This window comes from Somniosus microcephalus, unplaced genomic scaffold, assembly GCF_052327205.1.
Source record: "Somniosus microcephalus isolate GS21.2 unplaced genomic scaffold, FLI_Smic_1.0 unresolved_chr1, whole genome shotgun sequence".
Classification (NCBI taxonomy): domain Eukaryota; kingdom Metazoa; phylum Chordata; class Chondrichthyes; order Squaliformes; family Somniosidae; genus Somniosus; species Somniosus microcephalus.
In genome coordinates this window covers 138,694,554-138,700,553 of record NW_028225179.1, presented here as the reverse complement: position 1 = coordinate 138,700,553, position 6,000 = coordinate 138,694,554, and the positions used below count along the sequence as shown (strand labels likewise).

General features: G+C 43.7%; 1 protein-coding gene across 7 annotated transcripts in view; it reads left to right on the top strand.

Annotated features, from left to right (window-relative positions):
* Positions 1 to 711: 711 nt before the first annotated feature.
* LOC147096002 (protein PRRC2A-like) overlaps positions 712 to 6,000 on the top strand; it is a 143,313-nt gene continuing 138,024 nt past the window's right edge. For all 7 annotated transcript variants that reach the window (XM_085974962.1, XM_085974960.1, XM_085974963.1 and 4 more), the window contains exon 1: positions 712 to 868. The gene's annotated coding sequence lies outside the window, so the exon portion shown is untranslated. The remainder of the gene's footprint in view (positions 869 to 6,000) is intronic.

Genomic DNA, 6,000 nt, shown 5'->3' with positions numbered 1-6,000 from the left:
TGGACACCATTCACACCTTTGATTGCTGTGATTATCTCTCTGCCGAGGTGTGATAAATGGCAGTTAGAAAGATTACCTGTAATCATCTGGCATTATTCTCTGACTATATAAGCTGTGTCTTTATGCATCTCTCCACTTCACCTGACGAAGGAGCAGCGCTCCGAAAGCTTGTGATTTCAAATAAAACTGTTGGACTATAACCTGGTGTTGTGTGACTTCTTACATAAGAAGAAGAAGAAGGTCTACCAAAGGGCCCATGGAACCATATCCCACATGAGCCAGTGCTTTCATGACAAAAGAAGGAAAAAAGAAAGATTAAAGTTTTAAAAATGTTTATAACTGGCATTTTAACCCTCCCACCAATAGGAGGCGATGAGCTGGCTGGCCTTTTCTTTCCAAGCTTGCTGGTGCCTTCCTGTTCGCATGCGCGAATCTCGTCGGCTTTCAGTTGCCCCGCCCCCCTGGGGGGGGAAAGAGCGCATGCATTAAGCATAATATATGATAAATAGATGCCAACGTCACGCAAGGCCGTAATTCATGCCGACGGCGTTCTAAGGGGGCGTGGTCGGCGGCCCACCTAATTTATGCTAATAGAGCCGGCGCTCGATTGGTCGGCTGGCTGCCGCACTGAGAATAATTTATGTTAATAAGCGGGTCCGCCGTAGCCGTTAGGCAGCTGGGTATTTTTTTTAATTAGATAAGCGGGGGAGGGGGGGACGAGAGAGAGAGAGAAACAGAGAGGGGGGGAAAAAAAAAGGAAAGAGAGGCCGGAGAGATTAGAATCCGTCTCCATCCGGACTCCATCGTCGCGTTATTTCTTTTCTCAGATCAGTATTCACGTTGTGTCGGCCCGAAAGAACGAGCCCGGGTGAGTATTGTCGGCCGATGGCCGCCGGTTTGACGGTTATTTGCCGAGCTTTTGAATCCGGGGGCCGGGGTGGATCCGGGCTGTTGTCGGACGCCATTTTGTTGGAAGATGCCTCTCCCCGTCCAAAGCCCGTGTTGGCGAAATTAAAATCATCCCGGCCCAAGCAGGGAGACTTCAGACACGGAGAAGAAGGGAAGCAAAGGGGGAGGAGGCTTCCCTCGGCCCCCCTCCCCTGAAATACAGGCCTTTAAAAAATACATATATCAATAAATAAAATCATATTACAAGGGGGGGTGGCAAAGGAGGTCAGGTCAGAATTTATACCCGGTTTAAATCCTCAAGGCCTGAGCTACTGACTCAGGTGAATTATAAATAATCCCATATCATTGATTGTTTTACAAAATATTCATTCTGTATTTTTAGAAAATCACTTATTTGAATTGTTATTTCCATCCCTCTTATTTATAGTAGTAACATTTTTTTTAGGCATTTTATTTATTTAGGTAGTTACGTTTATTTTTTTAGGCATTTTCTTTTATTTAGGTGGTTACCGTTTTTTAGGCATTTTATTTAGGTAGTTACCTTTATTTTTTTAGGCATTTTATTTAGGTAGTTACTTTTTTAAGGCATTTTATTTTATTTAGGTAGTAACATTTTTTTTAGGCAGACTGACTAATTTTTTGGTGTGATTTTTGAAAGTGGAAATATCTAGAGTTTGGATTAGGGGGGTGGGGGTGGAGAGAGTGTTTCTGTTTACAGTGTATTTTATGCGTGTCTCTGAGAATGTCCACCGACACTCGTAGAAATTTAATCCTTTATTTACTCTGTTGCAGGCATACCCATTGGCACATATTTTTAGTGCCATGTTATAAATACCAAGACACTTGGGCTCCTGCATTTTTTGTTTTAAAACTCCCCTCTTTTAGTAGTTATTTTGATTGAATTCTTCTCTGTGTATGTCATTGGAAGGGGTTTTTGCGTGTTTGACATTTGGAGAACTGTCCTTTTCTAGATTTTGAAAGAGGCTGGATTTTCCTCTGGTGTGTGGGTTGAGTGCATCGTTCACAATGGTGCTGTGATGTGTTGTGCATATTTGTACTATCGCTGCCCTCCCCAACTGTATTTTATCTGAGCTTTACTATTCCTTACCTTATCAAAGTTTTAAGGGTTTTACATGTGGTCTGCTTCATGCTGTGTTAAGGGTGGAGATTTTTTGGTACGATTTTTATTTATAATGCAGTTAATGTTTATTATTGCTACTCTGAACTCTGGTTTGCACCTCTCCAGCAGCATAGTTGACTGTCCTTTCTTCCACTATGCACCTGTTCTGTGGAACTTCCTCCCGAAACCCCTCTGCCTGGACCCGCACTCGCCCTCTGTTTTGAAAGCCATCTTCTATTGTGGTTTTTCTCCCTCTGCCAAAGCCCCTATTATTTTCCCTCACCCCTTAGTGCCACCTTTCTTGTAAAGTGCTCCGAAACCTTCCGTACACAGAGTGCTATAGAAATGTAAGTTGTGTTAACCACTGGCAGGACAGAACGTGCATAACCAGTATAAAAAGGAATACATATTCCATGGTCATACAGGATCTGTACGTACACTATTATTATCCTTATAATTTGAAACGGTAAAAACTTACATTTAATTACGGAGCACTTTTGACACCCTCGGGATGTCTGAACATGGTTCTTATGCTTTACAACCAGTTACTTTTAGAGTGTAGTCGCTGTCGTTTTGCCCATAGTATGATCTCACAAACGGCAATGAGATAAATGACTGGGTAATTGGCTTTGCTGATGATGATGGAGGGATAAATATTAGCCCGGATACCAGGAAGAATTGCCCTGATCGTCTTTGTGCGTGTGAAAGATCCGCCAGCCACACTGAACAAGCAGAGAGGACCTTGTTTTAACATTTTGCCTGAAAGATGGCACCTGTCACAATCTAGCACTTCCTCAGTACTGCTCTGAAATGTCAACCTAGATTACGTGCTCAAGTCCTGGGGCTTGAAACCATGAGCTGCTGACTCGGGCAAGAGTGGTACCACTGAGCCAAGCGCCCTACTAAAGCCAAAATCTTGATATTGCTTCTGGAATTTTCTGATTATCAAAAGTATCTTGAAACCTTGGATCTTTTAATCATGCCGAGGGGTTGAAATTCTGTCCTGTGTTTGCTGTTTTAACAATGGATGTGGTTCATTTGAATTTGATGCCATCAGGGATCCCCATAGTAATGCATTAGTGATGCATTGGTGGTAATTTTCCAAAACTCCCTGGATTCAGGAACGGTCCCAGCAGATTGGAAAACTGCTAATGTAACACCCTTATTTAAAAAGGGAAGTAGACAAAAGGCTGGAAACTATAGACCAATTAGCCTAACATCTGTGGTTGGTAAAATGTTGGAGTCCATTATTAAGGAAGCAGTAACAGGACATTTGGATAAGCATAATTTAATCGGACAGAGTCAGCATAGTTTTATGAAGGGGAAGTCATGTTTGACAAATTTGCTCGAATTCTTTGAGGACGTAACAAACAGGGTGGATAAAGGGGAACCAGTGGATGTGGTGTATTTGGACTTCCAAAAGGCATTTGACAAGGTGCCACACAAAAGATTACTGCACAAGATAAAAAATCACTGGATTGGGGGTAATATACTGGCATGGGTGGAAGATTGGCTATCTGCCAACCCGAGAATGAACCATTTATCCCAACTCTCTTTTCTGTTAATCAGTGACTAGTGGTGTTCCGCAGGGGTCAGTGCTGGGACCCCAACACATTACAATATATTAACGATTTGGAGGAAGGGACCGAGTGCAACATATCCAAGTTTGCCGACGATACAAAGATGGGAGGGAAAGCAGTGAGTGAGGAGGACATAAAAAAACCTGCAAAAGGACATAGACAGGCTAAGTGAGTGGGCAGAATTTTGGCAGATGGAATATAATGTTGGAAAGTGTGAGGTTATGCACTTTGGCAGAAAAAATCAAAGCAAGTTATTATCTAAATGGAGAGAAACTGCTAAGTGTTACAGTACAAAGGGATCTGGGGGTCCTGGTGCATGAAACACAGAAGGTTAGTATGCAGGTGCAGCAGGTGATCAGGAAGGCCAATGGAATCTTGGCTTTTATTGCAAGGGGGATGGAGTATAAAAACAGGGAAGTCTTGCTTCAGTTATACAGGGTACTGGTGAGGCCACACCTGGAATACTGCGTGCAGTTTTGGTTTCCATATTTAAGAAAAGATATACTTGCTCTCGAGGCAGTTCAGAGAAGGTTCACTCGGTTGATTCCGGAGATGAGGGGGTTGACTTATGAGGAAAGGTTGAGTAGGTTGGGCCTCTACTCATTGGAATTCAGAAGAATGAGAGGCGATCTTATCGAAACACATAAGATTGTGAGGGGGCTTGATCGGGTGGATGCGGTGAGGATGTTTCCACTGATGGGTGAGACTAGAACTAGGGGGCATAATCTTAGAATAAGGGGCTGCCCTTTCAAAACTGAGATGAGGAGAAACTTCTTCACTCAGAGGGTAGTAAATCTATGGAATTTGCTACCTCAAAGAGCTGTGGAAGCTGCAACATTAAATAAATTTAAAACGGAGATGGACAGTTTCCTAGCTGATAAGGGAATTAGGGGTTACGGGGAGAGGGCAGGGAAGTGGACGTGAGTCTAGGTTCGGATCAGCCATGATCCTATTGAATGGCGGAGCAGGCCCGATGGTCTACTCCTGCTCCTACTTCTTATGTTCTTATGTAATGGTGGTGCACTGTTATATAATACCTGATCTAGGTACCCGTTCCCTTTCTCATTTCCCATTTCCTCCTCCCCTGTGGTATTTGAGCTAATATTTGAGAGTTTCTGCAACAACAACTTGTATTTATATAGTGCATTTAATGTAGTAAAACATCCCAAGGCGCTTCACGGGAGTATTATAAGACACACAATTTGACACCGAGCCACAGAGAAACTGGGGCAGATTTGTCAAAGAGGTAGGTTTTAAGGAGCGTCTTAAAGGAGAAAAGAGGTAGCGAGGCGGAGAGGTTTGGCAGGGAATTCCAGAGCTTAGGGCCTAGGCAACAGAAGGCACGGCCACCAAGGGTGGAGCGATTATAATCAGGGATGCTCAAGAGGGCCGAATTAGAGGAGCGCAGATATCTCGCTGGGTGGGGTTGTGGGACTGAAGGCGATTAGAGATAAGGTGAGGTGAGGCCATGGATGGATTTGAAAATAAGAATGAAATTTCTGAAATTGAGGCGTTGCTTAACAGGGAGCCAATGTAGGTCAGCGAGCACAAGGATGATGGGTGAACGGGACTTGGTGCGAGTTAGGACACGAGCAGCCGAGTTTTGGATGACCTCAAGTTTACGTAGGGTAGAATGTGGGAGGCCAGTCAGGAGTGCGTTGGAATAGTCAAGTCTAGAGGTAACAAAGGCATGGATGAGCTGAGGCAGGGGTGGATACGGGCGATGTTACGGAGATGGAAATAGGCAGTCTTAGTTACCTCGTGGATATGTGGTTGGAAGCTCATTTCAGGGTCAAATATGACAGCAAGGCTGCGAACAGTGTGGTTCAGCCTCAGATGTTAGGGAGAGGGATGGAGTCGGTTGCTAGGGAACAGAGTTTGTGGTGGGGATTGAAAATGGTGGCTTCAGTTTTCCCAATATTTACCAATATTTTCGGTATTCCCAATAACGGTCTACCCCATTGCCATATAACTGAGGGATTATGTGACTAAACATGTCATTGTGCCAAGTAACATCTGCAGACTGGCACCTGGGCTTTATAAATCGTGAGTTAGCTATTGGGCCAGGATTTCGCAAAATACAATTAAGGCCACTGGGTTGCAATGACTGAATGAATGTCAAATTCTGTTTATTGCAATGATTCTGGGATTTTAGTGACCTGTTGGAGATCTTGGCAATTCGATCTCTTTTTCCATAAAAACAGAGCAGGTACAGAGGAGATTTATGAAGATGTTGCCAGGTCTGGAGAATTTTAGCTATGAAGAAAGATTGGATAGGCTGGGGTTGTGTTCTTTGGAACAGAGGAGGCTGAGGGGAGATTTAATTGAGGTGTATAAAATTATGAGGGGCCTAGATAGAGTGGCTAGGAAGCACCTGTTTCCCTTAGCAGA